At 35.5% G+C, this 17496-nt stretch overlaps 1 protein-coding gene across 1 annotated transcript in view; it reads right to left on the reverse strand.

The window, feature by feature from the left end:
* The window catches only part of LOC133530982 (sex peptide receptor), a 521867-nt gene that overhangs the window by 437781 nt on the left and 66590 nt on the right, over positions 1-17496 (reverse strand). The window contains exon 2 of the mRNA XM_061869049.1: positions 10115-10135. The gene's annotated coding sequence lies outside the window, so the exon portion shown is untranslated. The remainder of the gene's footprint in view (positions 1-10114; positions 10136-17496) is intronic.

Genomic DNA, 17496 nt, shown 5'->3' on the forward strand with positions numbered 1-17496 from the left:
ATTTTGACACTTGGACAGACTTTACACCTCCAAATCTTATTAGTATTAGTACTTTGACATTGGGGACCTTTTACATCTCCAGATTTAATGTATTTTTAACCATAGAGACTATACATCATGTAATGTTTACCCAGGTATTTATAAATGTTGTTATATATTTTTTATGTCACTATATGATATTACTAAAAACATTGTATTGACTTGTAAAAGAGCCCTTGAGACCTACTTGCAGAATAAATTTTTGAATTTGAATTTTGAATTTAAATTCGTCTTAAATACTCACCTAAATATTGATAACTGATGATGAGGCTTTCGCGAGTGCAGCTCGATATGGTCACATCACTATAGCGCGGCAAGGACTGACAGATGAGCATCGCGGCAATGGCGACTTTAACAACCAAAAGGCAATTAAATTCCTTTATACAGCCCTTGTTCGGTCGGAGTAAGCTTGAAGCCGCTAGCATAGTGTGCAGTCCCGCTGAGAGTACGTATGCCTTGCTTCTAGAAAAGGTACAGAAGACATTCCTAAGATTCCTGTACAAAAATGTTTACAAGTGCTATCCATTTTTATATCCTACAAAATTTCTGTTCGGATCCCTGGGATTCAACTCTCTGCAAGTGAGGCGTAACTTTCATCTTCTGGAAGTGGCTTGTGCAACTTTGTGCGGAGATGCAGACTGCCCTGACCTAGTAGCACAGATAGTGAGGCTCTCTGTGCCTTTCCTATCCAAGCAAGAACTTAGGCCTAGACACCATAACCTTCTCGTAGTTCCAGCAACGCGTACTGTAGCACACCTGGAATCTCCACTCAATCGCGCTCTAAAATTTCTGAACGCGCCTGTCATGGGCCTCTGAAAGTGATTTATTTGCAAATCGATGGGCAAGTGTATGTAGTAGGTATCTTTGCGAGGTAATGGATGGTAGTGGTATTTTATTAATGTGTGTATTATAAAAATGTTTTTGTGAAGTGTTGTGTACCGTAGCGTATAAGTTGACTCGAAATTGTACAGTGATTTGGTTTAGAGTCTAACTTAGACTGTCAGACTGTATAAATTTTGTTTGAATAAATATATATAAATAAATAAATGGCGGCCTCGTAGTGGAGTTCCCAAGTTATGTCTGTTTTTATTGTATTCAATCCTTTATTTGATGATAATCGGTGTAATTAGTTTAACAATATATAAAGTATGACTTATCATACTTCCCCTAAAGGCCCACACAAACTCAGCGGAATATTCACTAGACCATTATTTATAAACCATATCATCTGATGAAAGTTTCATGGTATATAAACCGATACTATATTTACCCCTTACCCTGACTCTTTATCATTCTATTTTAGACGTTTGCTCTATTAAAACAAGGTCGATATTATCTTGTTCACGATCAACTACATCCGATCTTATAACGGTGGAGATTGTAACAACATATTTTATTTAGTGGGTTATTGAAGAATGTAATGGTTACTGTTGAAATGAAATCATGTACAAAAATAACCCGTAATATTATTTATGGCTGTTTCGTAAGTCCATCAAGTAGTTCAGCAATGTTATTATTTTTTGCCTCGAGGACTTGCGTATGGAGGAAAACCCTGTTTTTTTTTTAAATAGTCGTATGTATTTTGACACAGAGAAAAAGGATAGGTTTTAAACAATACGCTGTGTATATACCTGATAATATTAGTGGCATTATTATAAATTGATAAAAGATATAGGTATGATTATATTAAGGTGTCGCTCCTTACCATTATGGACAATCTTTCACAGATCAAACAAGTCCCAAACTAAGCAATGCTTGTACTATGGTAACTCCACTTTTCAAAAAGTTGTTAAAAACCAAGTCGTTTAATAATTTAAATGTGCCAGTGATTCTCTAATTTATCGACTGGATAAGCGACACTAATGTTTCACCTTTCAACGATGTATACTCGTATAACTCAATATCTCTAAAAATGTAGCTTATCCCTGTACTTTTCAGCGTCGATATACAAATAGAAGAGTTTGATTTTCCTATTACGGTCTTCTCCGCAACACATTTAATATCGGCGGTCTTGGCCGCATTCACCTTAGTATCCGTACTTATAAGAAAAATACATTATGATTCTCTTTGCCTATGCTCCACTGACAAGCAACTATAGGGTATTTGACTACTAGTCAAATCAGTTTCTTTTTTCGAACTGTCAAAACGACTTTCCACTGTGGAATTTATATGAAATACTAGCAAATGACTTGAAAGTTCTATAAAATTAATTAAATAGAAATCGTGTCTAAAAATCAGCGATCGGGACCGGTTTTTTGCAAAAACTACGAAATAACCATGTATTTCGGTTTGTTTTATACTACAAATATAGGAATTAGTTGTGTTTTTAGATGACGACTTCGTATTATTATTAGTAATCAACAAAGAACGAAAAAATACAGTTTTCGTTCCCATACGAAAAACACCGGTTTCCGAGCCTTACTAAAAATAACTGCTGTCTACGTTTCTCTATTAATGATCTGATGCTTTATTTCATGCATGGCGTGATATAAATTATTTTAAATACAGTCATCATCCCTATTGCCAAACTATTTGTATTCATTCTAAATTCATTATTCGTACAAAACAAACTAAGCCTTTGACGAAGAAAATAGTATTGCGATACAACGAAGAAATACTTCCAGCATCCTTGGTACAATGCCTCAAGGGCCTATTTTAGATTTAAGCTAGTTATAGTATATCTCTGTATACAATATACATTATGTATATTGTTATTGAAAATAAATCAATTATATATTGAAAATACTCACACATTACTTAGCTATGCTGGTTGTAAGAATATTCTACGACGCGCCCTTCAAAAAATGACATACGATGATATAGAGAACTTACTAATAGTCGTAAAATGATTTCTTACTGTACTTTGATATAGAATACTTAAATAAGTTATTTTGTTAAGGTTATCACCCTACCAGATTTTTATTGTGTACTATTTATAATTATAATTAAGTGAATAATTACAAATTATTTGCGGAGGCTTTAGAAGGGGTATTCTTTTTATAACTAATTTGTTTATTAGTATATCTTTTAATTTTAGTTTTATTTAATATTAGTTTAATTTTTAAGTAGTTTTATTTTATGGCTAGTTTAGTTTTAATTTTAATAATATAAATTTTATTACAAATTAATTAATGTGGTCCTATTCTGCCTGAAACACAGGAACTCCTAGTTCAGGCATTTGTAAACTTTTCCTTATCCTTAATCCTTAGTCTTTAAGTGCTAACACTGTACTTATACTGTTTTCATAAAATTATTTGTATTTGTATTATTTGTATTTGTATTGGTAGCAAACATGGGCGGGCCGACAAATTCATGACAGGTGACAATTCGTGACTTAATCATTTCGGCGCCGCCTTGACCTGTCTACCGTCCGTCGTGTTATCATATTCTAGGAATCTTCGCACCTCGTGTCGCCACGCGATATAATGTAAACAATTTTAACACCTATTAAGCATGGCTACTATCTTACCCAGCGGATCAGGGTGCGTAGCAAAAGTGCCAATCGTTAAGAGCCCATCAACGTGCTCACAAGCGCCACTGGTAAATAGTTGTGATTATTTAAATTTAACGATAGATATTTTATAAAAAGGGCCGCTACGTACTGTATTTTGTATGTAAGTACCTCTTGAATACATCAAACTAGTTTTTATGTTGCTGGATTTGTCTATCTATGAACTCAAAACAGAAACGGCCGTTTTAACTTTGGACGCCTAGTTGATGACCCACGTTGATGGGCTCGTAACGCTTCGTAGCGAACGAAACGCAACTGTTACTGTTGCACTAATATGGAAGACTTATAGAGAGAGATGACTACGCTACGCTAGCACCCTGAGTGCTTAGCCAACGTGCCAATCGTTAACGCTTAACGCTCCGTAGCGTAACTTTCGTTTATAATATACTATAATCTATATTCCTCCAAGTGGCGGCAGCGAAAATGTGAAAAGTAGTCAAGTGGCGCGGCCCCATTGAGTGGTCAGCGCGGATTTAGAGAATGCGTTCAATTTTGCCACTAAATACGGCAACACCTCACTATCGCATCGAACCGTGAGTGGTGGGACGCCACTTGTAGAGATATATATAAAGGCGTGTCCTGACTGACTGATTGAATGACTAATTCATCAACGCAAAGCCGAAACTACAAAAGCTTGTATGAAAAATACAAAAAATATATAATATAAAAAATATTGCAAAAGTTTGTAGTATAGGGCTAAGAAAATTCACATTTTGTCTCGGCGTGCTGTCATCGGTATAAATTCCCACACCACAAAATTTTAATCAAAAATAAAAAAGTCTGTAGCTCTGAAATTATCCAACTAAACATCATGTTGACGCCTCCAATCATATTTAATTGTATATTAAAGACACAATTTTCTCAAAAGTACGAAATTCCCAGTTTCTCCAACAAACTTCAAGGTAACTGAACAAGTTACACTCGAGAACACATACTGAATCAGCCATATTTGAAAACCAATTACAACACGTACAGAAAACATTCTAACTTTTTTGACCTACGTAACTTAAAAGTCTATATTGAAATATCGACCTTATTTTAACTCGTCTGAAGTTTATTTTCGAAAGGCTAACAGTTTCACTTACGCTGTTTATTGGTATAATAATACTCGGGGGCACTTTTATATAAAACGAAACTTGGTGGTCTTGGATTCAATTACGCATGAAATACGAATAATGACTGAGGCTAGAAGTTAGCAAATTTAATTATATAAGGACCTCAATGGGGTCCTTTTCGCTGTTTTTGGTTATGCCAATTAAAATTACGAGTACACTCAGCAGAACATTCAGCATGAGTAATTTAATTCTATCTTCTTAAGTAGGGTTAAAATTTCAGATTTTGCATAGAGACAATCAGCAAGAATATCGTTTACGTAATGCTATTATTTTAATACCTACTTCTCAAAATAATGAAATAGTATTTTTTCTACTCGTCGACTGTAATGGTTGAATTAAGATTTCGTAAACCAAACGGGTACTTTTTATGTATTGGCTCCAAACTCAACTATAATATTTATTTCGAAACGGTTTAGTCAACTATAATGATATTGACCAATCACAGCTCGCCGCGGTTAAGAGGAGGAAACAAAACGATAGCTCAAATTAATTACATATTTTCTTTTAGGTTGTATAGTACAAACAATTGGTCATAAGTCATGAACGCACTTGTGACACCCTTAATAGGTATAGCAACATCCATAGACTACGAAAACTGCTTACCGATGCTTGTTAGTCTCCATAGGCTACGGTGGCCAAAATTTAGAAAAAAAAAAAACTGTTTAAAAATTGAATTTAGCAAGGAGCAAGTACCAGGGCCTCATGAGATACGAGAACGTGTCGTTGACCACCCCGCCGGGTCCCGGCGGCCGGGGCGCGTACGAGTATGAAGGTATCGCGGCTGCTCGCGTATCTTAAATTGCCGTATACTTTTGATTTGTTTACCTATAAGATTTTATTAGTTTGAAGTATTATTTTTGTTGACTCGTAGAAAAAGTATTGTATACAATAGTGATATAATCAAGCTTTTCAATCTCGTACCTCACTTAAGCAACTTAGCAAGCTTCGTTGCTTAAACACGGTATTCGACTAAAAGCTATTGTGGACTTATCAGTAGGTAATCTAGTAATCTGTGGACGATGTTGTTGGTCTTTGTATTTTATTTTTGTGTCTAAACCTGTGTGTTACTGTTTTTTGTCCCGAATAAAAAGAAAAAAAAAAAGCTCTCTATTATATGACGATTGTATAAAATACTATTGGGCAACAGATACACAATAAGGGTTCTTATAATTCATGGGCCTAAGTCACAAAACGAAACTAAGTTGAGTAGTAGACTAATGTCCGAAAATTTTGAGACCCAATGTACTGTTGCATATAATATGTATTTTTTTCTAAGACAGCAGCAAACACCTAAAACGATAAATAAAATAAAAGTAAATATTGGTTTTGTAGTTATTTGTAAAAGTAATAACACTGCTGTTATGATCCTAGAGACCCTCGCCTCCCACGCGCCGCGCTTCTTATCAAGTTCTTATAGAGGCAGTAATTTAATCGACAAATAGAGGTGCTGAAGTAGAAAAAGTTTTTGACAAAAATTTCATTTTTGGTACAAGGTTTTATCGCTGACTGTACTTTTCTTTCCACAAGTAACTAATAATCATCGAGACAATTCTAAAAACCCCAAACACAAATAGGTTACGTTGTTTTATCACAGAGTTCCTATGGCCACCTCCTGTCTCCATCATCAGATCATCTCTATGGTACCATAATATTGTATTGTCACCTGACTTACATATGTATGCAAATTTTCAGCTTCATCGGAAACCGGGAAGTGGATCAAATTTAACTTGCAAGATTTGATTACAAACAGACAACGGTCAGGTGAAAGTAAATAATAGCTTGTAAAAAGCTATTTGGTCTCGTAATTATGTTATGAGTTTATGACATGGTTAATAAATTGGTAGTATATTTTTGAGATTTAACGCGTTTGGTTGAGATAGCTACTATAAGGCCCATAAGCATTTTGTATGTTAAATTCTCATGTGTAATTATTTACCTATCCAGTGGTCTCCGAGACCACGGGGACAACGCCGTCCTCGAATCGTCGAAGGTAAATTTAAATTTAAAAACTGTTTGTAAATAATAAGACATATCATCTCGGTTATCCCTTGTGTTATTGACCGAAACGTCAGCGAAGGTCTCCAGTTTTAACTCGGGCATTTTGCTTTCATATGTCCGGATGTTACCTCTACGCAATTCGTATCTGATTCTCGTGAAATGTGACCAGATTCTATGATTAAATAGATTTATTTCGTCGATCCAGTTTTTGGAAAATTTCGGAAATTGGCATTAAGGTCTTAAGCCCCAATAGCGTCTATAAAGAAAAAAGAATGTTAGGAATGAATGTTAATGGACGGAGACCGGATGATAGACCCAAAAAACGATGGATGGATTGTGTGAAAGAGGATATGAGAAAGAAAGGAGTGAGTGCTGAGGTGACGAAAGATAGAGGAGAATGGAAGAGAAGAACATGTTGTGCCGACCCCACATAACGTGGGATAACGGCAGGAGGAAGAAGAAGAGCGTCTATGGCGCTTAAGACCATTGTGAGTCTGTGATAGCGACTCAATGAAGTATTTTTCACGTTCTAAGCTTAACGCGAAGTCTGCAGTCTACAGTATAATTATCGACCTGTGACCCCAATATACTCGTACTGTAAAATACTTACCTGCCTCTCGCTACCTACTCTTTGCGAAAGAGTTTTTTGGTAGGTATGTAAGTACCTACCGAAAAACTCTCGCGAAGGGTATAACATAATGGGAAATAATACGAACATTCCTTTCTTTGGAAATGAGGTTCATATCATACTCAATAATTCCAACCATTAGCGAAGTGCCCTAACTTTTCAATGAAGTAACTAAATACGTTGAATAAAGTTCCAAGTTGACTCAGAGCTAGCTTTAGGTTTTTATTAGAGGAAAAAGTTGGAGCTTTTCTTAAAACTTCGGTGAAATCGGTCCCAATAGAGTACATTGTTAAGACTTTTCCAGCGCACAGAATTCCCGCTATTTATCTCAAACTTTGAATGACTAATTTATAATTGTCTAAAAAGGCTGTAAAATAATTGAGCAAAATGGAATAGAAATAGGTATAATTCCTATTTATAAATGCAAAGATAGCTCTGTCAGTCTGTTACCTTCATGCTTAAATCGTTGAACGTAGTTAAAGGTCCGGGGAAGGAGCCGAGGTAGTTTTTATTCATCATCATGTGACAGTACATGTTAAAGAGATAGGATAAAGCGTTACATGGGGGTCCAAAAAACGAAATTTTGTATCACGTAATTAATGGATGACGCCTAATTGTCTAAAATGTTGTAAATAAATTGAGGAAGATGAAATAAAAATGTGAATAGCACGAGGTAGCTAAGAAGAGGACAGAGAGATACTTTCGAATTTTTAATTTTAGTAGGGATTATGTGTACCCCTAGTGTAAATTTTGTCGATAGCGAAAGGTGACGTACGCGTTTGCGTTAAGTCTCATTTTGTATGGGATTTTCAGTTTCCAAAATGTCCCACTTGGCGCGCTGTTTCTAAATCCCATACAAAATGAGACTTAACGCAAACGCGTACGTCACGTCACGCTATCGAATAAATGTGCACTAGGGGCTCTGAACCCGTGTACGTGAGTGTAAACGTTAGGCTTGAGATACACTTGTAAGTTTTACTTACGTAAGTAAGGACAAAGCTATTTGTTAGAATGAGATAATGATATTCATCTCTCACTCTATAGTATAGCTGTGTCCCTACTTACGTAAGTAAAACTTACAAGTGTACCGGCCGCCTTAGTCTAATGTTAAGATAAGCTGAACTTAAAAAATCTGTTATTTGTACAGGGGGTTTAGAATGACGATCAATGTTTATTACAAGTTTTGACTTGCAATGGACTTATACATCAGAAACCAACCCAAGCTATACAATTATACATACAATGGGTCAGAATTATTATCGTTGTCTTATTTTTTGTCCCAAAAACAAATTAACGGAGTGGAGCTTTTTGTATGGGGTGAGATATATTTTCATTTTTTCTAATTAAAAATATAGTCTACAGCCAGAAATATTTGCGATAGCACTCGACTTTTTTAATTTATCAGATAGAAGACGGAAATACAAGCATGACAGAGTGGTCTATTTTGACCTCCCGGTTTCCAATGACTGATAATTATCGTACATATGTAAGCTGGGTGACAATGCAATATTATGGTACCATCGAGCTGATCTGATGATGGAGACTCTTGGAACTCTGTGATAACACAACGCAATCTAATTGTGTTTGGGGTTGTTACAATTTTCGCAATGAATATTAGTTGCCTGTGAAAAGAAAATAATTGTCAGCAATAAATCTTTATTCATACTAACAGCTACCCCTCGAACCTACTAAAAAACGTAATACTTATTCTTGGATTTTATTCACAAAATACGCACAAGTTTTTCAATAAATTTCCTATGTCTGAAAAGTTTACTAGCAAATATTCTTTTCTCAAAATGCCGCGGCAGAAAGTCGAGAGAAAGTCGATATCGTCTTATAATTGATTGGGAGAATAAACATACTTTTTTCGTACTGAAACATAAGTACCTATTAAATTTTTTATAAAAGTTTATTTACCTAAGAGTTTATATCCTAATTCAATAGGCATTGAGCATTTTTCTTCGTACTACTACTACTACTACTTAATGGCATAGCGACCCAAAATGAGTCTTGGCCATCGACACGAGTACACGCCAGTTGTCTCGATCCTGTGCCATCTCCCGCCAGTTATCGGCCTGGAGATCGCGCAAGTCCGCTTCAACAGCATCGCCCCAGCGATATCTGGGACGTCCGATAGGCCTCCGCCCTACCGGGCGTCCCAGGTATGCCCTTTTAGCGCCGCGATCCTCCTCCATTCTCAAAACGTGGCCAAGCCAGCGGAGACGGTAAGCTTTTGTTTCACCGACAATATTGGGTGTAGCCACAAGATCTTAAATCTCGACGTTTTTGCGGAGTCTAAGGCTGCCATCCTCTCTGCTCACCGGGCCCAGGATCTTTCGAAGTATTCTCCTTTCTGTCACCAGGAGTTTGTTTTCTTCTTTAAGTGTTAGTGTCCAAGTCTCGCATCCGTACATGAGTATGGGCTGTATGACCGTCTTATATATGCGTATTTTTATGTTGTTCTTCGTAGCTTAGTTATATTTCGTGTATATTTGATATAATCACAAAATGAAACGAGACGTAGGTTTTAGTGGTATGCAACGATTATGAAAAAAACAATTCTTTACTCTTCACCACAACAGGATAATTAATTTTTGATTTTTTTTTTTGAGTGACAATGTAATTTAGTACATCGTGATGACTTGTGACAGAATGTGACGTCGCGTCATTAATGCGACGTTTTGAGTTAAAACTAAGTAGTGATTACATTGCTTGCTGAATTATTTTATATGGAAAAATGAAAGATCGTTTTAAATTGATGTGCAGAGTCAAAGTGTATATCCATTACGTGGCAGCTATTTACTACCTATTAAATTTACTTACCACGATACGCAGAGCACGAATCTGTAACAAAAAAAAATAGTAAATCTCAATCATTATCGCGAGAAAGATATCATTTACACAAGGGATTTTTCTAAGAAAATGTAAAGGAAACTGGGGTTGATCGCCTAAAATATTGTTAGTATTCCTGGAAAGTGAGTGAGAAATATTTTTTCGTAAATCGTACATTTGCTTTCCTTAAGTACCTACTCAGTATGATACAGTGGTTAAAGGATAGGAGTCAATTAGTATAAAAAGGCGAAATGTCACAATATACTTCGTCACGGAAGTGGTAAATACATTTTTGATTTAAAAAAACCGTCCATTTGAGTGACACATCTCATATTACTGAAAGTTATTAGCTCTCCAGTAGTAGACTGTTAACCAAGGGATGAAAGGCACTCATCTCTGCCGAGGTAGTAGGGCGCTGGACACAATGAGAGCGCCAATAGTCCGAGACTGAACTGATACCTAGGTAGGTACCTAGTGTTTACTTTTCATTTCGAATACTAAGAAAGTAAAATATACGAGTTCTTTTTAAAACATGACTATATCTTTTTAGGTAAAAGTATCGTTATTTATGGAATGGGGAGTTCAATGTCAGAATGGACATTGTATGAATGAATAATCCATTTATTTCAAAGCAAAGTTCAATTGTTTATCGGAAAAAAAATTGTCGGAATAAATCGCGCGTTATTTGTGCACAAGTCCAAATTCGGGATAACGCACAAGTAGGAAAATTCCCTTTCCGGAATTCAAACTCAGTGCTCCCAACTTCGTAAAAACCGCCTCCTTTCTCGCTTCAACGTAGTTTAAAAACCGCTTCCTTTCTCGCTTCAACGTAGTTTAATCCATTACCAAACTATAAAGTCACAAAAGCACCAATTTTAACGCTCACTAATGGGGTCGAAAGGGTAAAACGGGGCGAATAGGTACCGATGGAAATAACTAAAAAGAGCATATCCGGTCTCCACCGGAAATGAAGGGGAAACGTGCCGTCGCCGTCGACAGTGTTAAATATATATCGTTTTTCTTCATTTGGATGCTTGAAGTTCCTTTCAGTAAGTTGTCAATATACTTGGATTATTTGATATCAAATATTAATTTTGAAAGTAAATTAAGTTTAAGTGAAAATCTGGTGACACGTTTCTTTCCCCTATGAGGAATGCTCGTGATTCTGAGTAGAAATAACCCAAAATTTGTTAGGTTATAAAAAAATGCAGAGTAAAATTTTTTCGGAAATCGGCAAAAAAAGAATTACAATTCAATTTGAAATAAAATTACCAAGCTAATTTAGCTCGCCGCCGTAGCTCATAGCTGGGTCAAATATTTTCATTGTCTTGTTTTTTTGGCCCCAAAAAATGTGACGGGAAGCAAAAAAGGAGTGGCAGAGTGAAAAAGCTACAGCTTTGTGTATGAGATGAAATTAAGTTTTTAATTATTCTTATGGCAAATGTATTAACTTGAGGTTGTCTCTGATGATATAAGGAGTCCGGTATTTAAGCGCTGGATTTCTGTTCACATGGATCAATTTTAATTTTATACTAAATTTTAATTTAATTTTAACATAAGTGGCAGCCCTTTACAGTGTCAATTTATATTTAATTTAGTAATAATAATTTTGTATGCACTATGGGTACTGACTGCCTGAAATAAAAGCCTTTTATTTTATTTATTTATAATTTACAGCTAAAAAGACATGCAATGCACTCGTCTTTTTTTCTTCATAAAATATAGAACTACAAGCGTGACAGAGTGGTGCAAAACAAAACAACGAAAAGAATTTAAACCCAGCTATTGTAAAAGCTACTCATGCATTGTGTGTACTTAAAAATGGAGACCTAGGCTCTTCAAAACATGTTGTGTGAATGACTAAAAATACGTGCGAGTTATTCCGTAAAATTAGCTTAATTTTAGTAACACACGACAGTTTAAATACAAAAAAAAAAAATCCCCACACGCGTTTCTGTAACAAAAAAAAATAGTAAATCTCAATCATTATCGCGAGAAAGATATCATTTACACAAGGGATTTTTCTAAGAAAATGTAAAGGAAACTGGGGTTGATCGCCTAAAATATTGTTAGTATTCCTGGAAAGTGAGTGAGAAATATTTTTTCGTAAATCGTACATTTGCTTTCCTTAAGTACCTACTCAGTATGATACAGTGGTTAAAGGATAGGAGTCAATTAGTATAAAAAGGCGAAATGTCACAATATACTTCGTCACGGAAGTGGTAAATACATTTTTGATTTAAAAAAACCGTCCATTTGAGTGACACATCTCATATTACTGAAAGTTATTAGCTCTCCAGTAGTAGACTGTTAACCAAGGGATGAAAGGCACTCATCTCTGCCGAGGTAGTAGGGCGCTGGACACAATGAGAGCGCCAATAGTCCGAGACTGAACTGATACCTAGGTAGGTACCTAGTGTTTACTTTTCATTTCGAATACTAAGAAAGTAAAATATACGAGTTCTTTTTAAAACATGACTATATCTTTTTAGGTAAAAGTATCGTTATTTATGGAATGGGGAGTTCAATGTCAGAATGGACATTGTATGAATGAATAATCCATTTATTTCAAAGCAAAGTTCAATTGTTTATCGGAAAAAAAATTGTCGGAATAAATCGCGCGTTATTTGTGCACAAGTCCAAATTCGGGATAACGCACAAGTAGGAAAATTCCCTTTCCGGAATTCAAACTCAGTGCTCCCAACTTCGTAAAAACCGCCTCCTTTCTCGCTTCAACGTAGTTTAAAAACCGCTTCCTTTCTCGCTTCAACGTAGTTTAATCCATTACCAAACTATAAAGTCACAAAAGCACCAATTTTAACGCTCACTAATGGGGTCGAAAGGGTAAAACGGGGCGAATAGGTACCGATGGAAATAACTAAAAAGAGCATATCCGGTCTCCACCGGAAATGAAGGGGAAACGTGCCGTCGCCGTCGACAGTGTTAAATATATATCGTTTTTCTTCATTTGGATGCTTGAAGTTCCTTTCAGTAAGTTGTCAATATACTTGGATTATTTGATATCAAATATTAATTTTGAAAGTAAATTAAGTTTAAGTGAAAATCTGGTGACACGTTTCTTTCCCCTATGAGGAATGCTCGTGATTCTGAGTAGAAATAACCCAAAATTTGTTAGGTTATAAAAAAATGCAGAGTAAAATTTTTTCGGAAATCGGCAAAAAAAGAATTACAATTCAATTTGAAATAAAATTACCAAGCTAATTTAGCTCGCCGCCGTAGCTCATAGCTGGGTCAAATATTTTCATTGTCTTGTTTTTTTGGCCCCAAAAAATGTGACGGGAAGCAAAAAAGGAGTGGCAGAGTGAAAAAGCTACAGCTTTGTGTATGAGATGAAATTAAGTTTTTAATTATTCTTATGGCAAATGTATTAACTTGAGGTTGTCTCTGATGATATAAGGAGTCCGGTATTTAAGCGCTGGATTTCTGTTCACATGGATCAATTTTAATTTTATACTAAATTTTAATTTAATTTTAACATAAGTGGCAGCCCTTTACAGTGTCAATTTATATTTAATTTAGTAATAATAATTTTGTATGCACTATGGGTACTGACTGCCTGAAATAAAAGCCTTTTATTTTATTTATTTATAATTTACAGCTAAAAAGACATGCAATGCACTCGTCTTTTTTTCTTCATAAAATATAGAACTACAAGCGTGACAGAGTGGTGCAAAACAAAACAACGAAAAGAATTTAAACCCAGCTATTGTAAAAGCTACTCATGCATTGTGTGTACTTAAAAATGGAGACCTAGGCTCTTCAAAACATGTTGTGTGAATGACTAAAAATACGTGCGAGTTATTCCGTAAAATTAGCTTAATTTTAGTAACACACGACAGTTTAAATACAAAAAAAAAAAATCCCCACACGCGTTTGGAGGATGATTTTCAAAGCTTTTATTCTACTTCAAAATGTATACCGGGGGTGTATTATATGTATATCGGCACTACCCGTTGAATGTTGTAAGTTCATAGTTTCCTGCTACCTAAAGGTTGTCTGGAAGAGATCGCTTCTTAGCGATAAGACCGCCCCTGTTGTTACCTAACATTTTAGTGTTTTTCATTTCCTGTCTATTTTTAACTGGTGCACAATAAAGAATATTTACTTACTTACTTATATTATAATACATAGGTACAAACCTATATGTATGTATGTTCGCGTCAAATTTTTCAAGTTTAATTAGACCCACTTGCCATTATTTAATTAGATTGAGTTGTAACTTCACATAATGTATGTAATATAATATTGGTACCATCGAGCTGATCAGATGATGGATACAGGAGGTGGCCATAGAAACTCTGTGATAAAACAACGCAACGTACCTAATAGTATTTCGGTTTATTAGAATTGTCTCTATGAGTATTGTCTTAAAGAACAGTACAGTCAGCAATAAAATCTTGGAACAAAAACTTAATTTTATTTAATCTTATTTCTTAAGCGTCCTCAGGTTCCCAAACCGTCACAACAATTTCCATCAAAGCTGATAACTCAAGAACTCGTTAAGGGCTCTTAGCAGCGTAATTAACGATATTTCGTCAGCTTACGATATCGTTAAATCGTTAAGAACTCGGTTCCTCCATAAACAATACGTAATTAGTTTTTGATTACTTTTTATATACTTTTAATATTACTTTGTGGTACCCCACAGGTGGAGGCCGTATTTCATAACAGTATCAAAATACGCGTAATACAACTTTTAATAACAAAACTTCCAAGTGAGTCAGACATAGAGAGACCAAGCTAAGTTGGCAGCGATTTTGATAGCTTAGATGTTATTTTTTGATGTTTAAAGTAACACTTGCACCGTTTAGGCTATCTAAACAGCTGCCGAATTAGCTTGGTCTAGCTCTATTAAACAGATCCGATTTCTGAAGTATAAACTGCTCGACATATTTCGCTCCATAAAGAGCAGCTTCAACAGGTACACACGCGTTAACTGAGACTGATTGTTTGCGACGTTCAACGAACGGGCGGTCGACGGTTGAAGCTAGCTTAGATGACAATCGTACAGTCAAGTTATTAACTATCGATACGGACAAAGTGACAAAAATATGTACACACTGCCTTAATAAATAGGCAATAAGGTCGTGTATACATATTTTTGGCACTTTTTCCCGTATCGATATTTAATATCATATATCGATATTCCATGTCATCGATCTCAAAGTACCTATCAAGAATGTATTAACAACATTTTTAACGGATAACCTCAATGTATACTTAAAACAACTTAGTATCCCTGTTGCGAGATCGGCACATACCTCATTTTAAGCTCTTATCGATCTTAATCAAAATAAGTATCAACAATGTAAGTTGTACGAACAACATTTTGGAGCGGATAACCTCACTTTATACATACTTAACCTTTAACAACTTATTACGTATCCCTGTATGTATACTTACAACTTATTATCCCTGTTGTGAGATTGGCATATACCTCATTTTATGCTCTTACCGATCTTAAGTAAGTATCAACAATGCAAGTTGTACGAACAACATTTTGGAGTGGATAACCTCACTTTATACATACTTTAATAACCTTTTAACCGCCGTAGTCTGATATAGAAGACATAATATCCAGCTCATTTCGCCGCAATTTGATAAATAAGACACAACTCCGTGTAACGTCGTACCGGCGGCGACACGAGCATGATCGATGAAAGTTCTAAGCGGTTAAAAGGTTAAAACAACTTATTACGTATTCCTGTATGTATACTTACAACTTATTATCCCTATTGTGAGGTTGACATATACCTCATTTTATGCTCTTACCGATCTTAATCAAAATACTTAGTAATAAACAGCATTTTGAATTCAATTTATACTTAAAACAACTTATTATGAGATCGGATAACGAAAACAAACAAAGTTTATTGTTCATTGTACCTTTAACCGCAACATGTAGACTACCTTCATTAGATTCCGCATTATGATGCATATACAAAGATTCGCAGTCACCTTAAAAGAGGCTTTGTCACTTAAAACGACCTTTTATCAGGGTCTTAGAGCCCAGAGGCGTGCAAATATATTCTTAGAGCGTTGTCTTGTAATGATGTTCGTGAACTAGGTTGTACGGCGTACATCAATGTCGCTTCTGAAATTCCCTAAATGATTTTGGGTTACTTGATAATATGTTTAATTTAGAGCCTAAATGTAAGTGCAATTGAAATACATTAGTTAGAACTCAGAATAATCTGTCTGATAGGGCAATGACGTGCTGTTTTGTGATTTACAGTCCTTGGAAGAGTTGCGGGAAAGTTTCCTGCAACATTTTATATTAAAGCTTTATGATGCTGCAACAATTATCGACAGAAGATGGTCTACCTTGATGACAATAAAAACGATATTATGACGGTTACGGTACGAATGGACGTGAAAACTGCGATAAAAACTTAACCACTTCAAACGTATTATTTTTCCGTAAGCATTTCGGAACACCTTTAAATTGTGACCCTAAGTCGTTTCATATTAGGTGCCTGCATCACAGAAGGCTCATCGTTATTTTTTTTTCTTTATAATACATGCTGTAATGTTAAATAAATTAAATTGAATTGAATTGCTTACTTGGACTCAAAATTTTAACTCATTCACACTTATATAGTTATGTCATTTTGTCTTTGTTTAACCAAAATGGTAGACTGGTAGTTCTTACCTTTTGACATTAAGTGCCATTTGTAATTTTTTTTTTAATTTGCGCAACAAATTTAAAATATATAAAGTAGACAAGTTTAAGCAGTTATTCGAGATTGTCAGCTTTTGCGAATAACTGACAGGCCGATATCGTTCGGCGAACTAGTAATCAGAGGGCCCGGGACTTCTTTAGCCTTACTCCATCCAGTGAGCAGAGATCTATGTCAAAACATAAACAAGAGTTTAAAAAGCTTGTTACTTTATCATCAGTGTAACAGCCGTGTTATGACATGTAATTAAGATGGCTGAAGTTTTAATAACATGCAGCCCTTGCGGATTAAAATGTCGACGAGTAAATTAGATTTTAATATGCATTTATTGTTTAAACAATGTAAAGAAATACGACTTGATAAGAGTATGGTTAACTACCGAATTATTGAAAGTTACAAAAGTTTCCATGTGAATTATTTGCTAAATTAATTTTTTTAAATTAAATTATGTTCATTATATATCTCTTCTCTCTGCCCCGGGTAATCTGCGGTGTCCATTCGGTAGCCAATTTGGCCCACCGATCCGGGTGCATACGGCAGACGTGTCCCGGATTGGGCACTTGAGCTTAGCGGTCTTAACACCCACATCTAACGATACCAGTTCTGGAGCGGAGTTCTGTGTTCCTAACCCGATCGGTTCTGTGAACTCCTGTATGCTGCGCTCCATTGCTA

Source organism: Cydia pomonella, chromosome 24 (assembly GCF_033807575.1).
Source record: "Cydia pomonella isolate Wapato2018A chromosome 24, ilCydPomo1, whole genome shotgun sequence".
Taxonomy (NCBI): domain Eukaryota; kingdom Metazoa; phylum Arthropoda; class Insecta; order Lepidoptera; family Tortricidae; genus Cydia; species Cydia pomonella.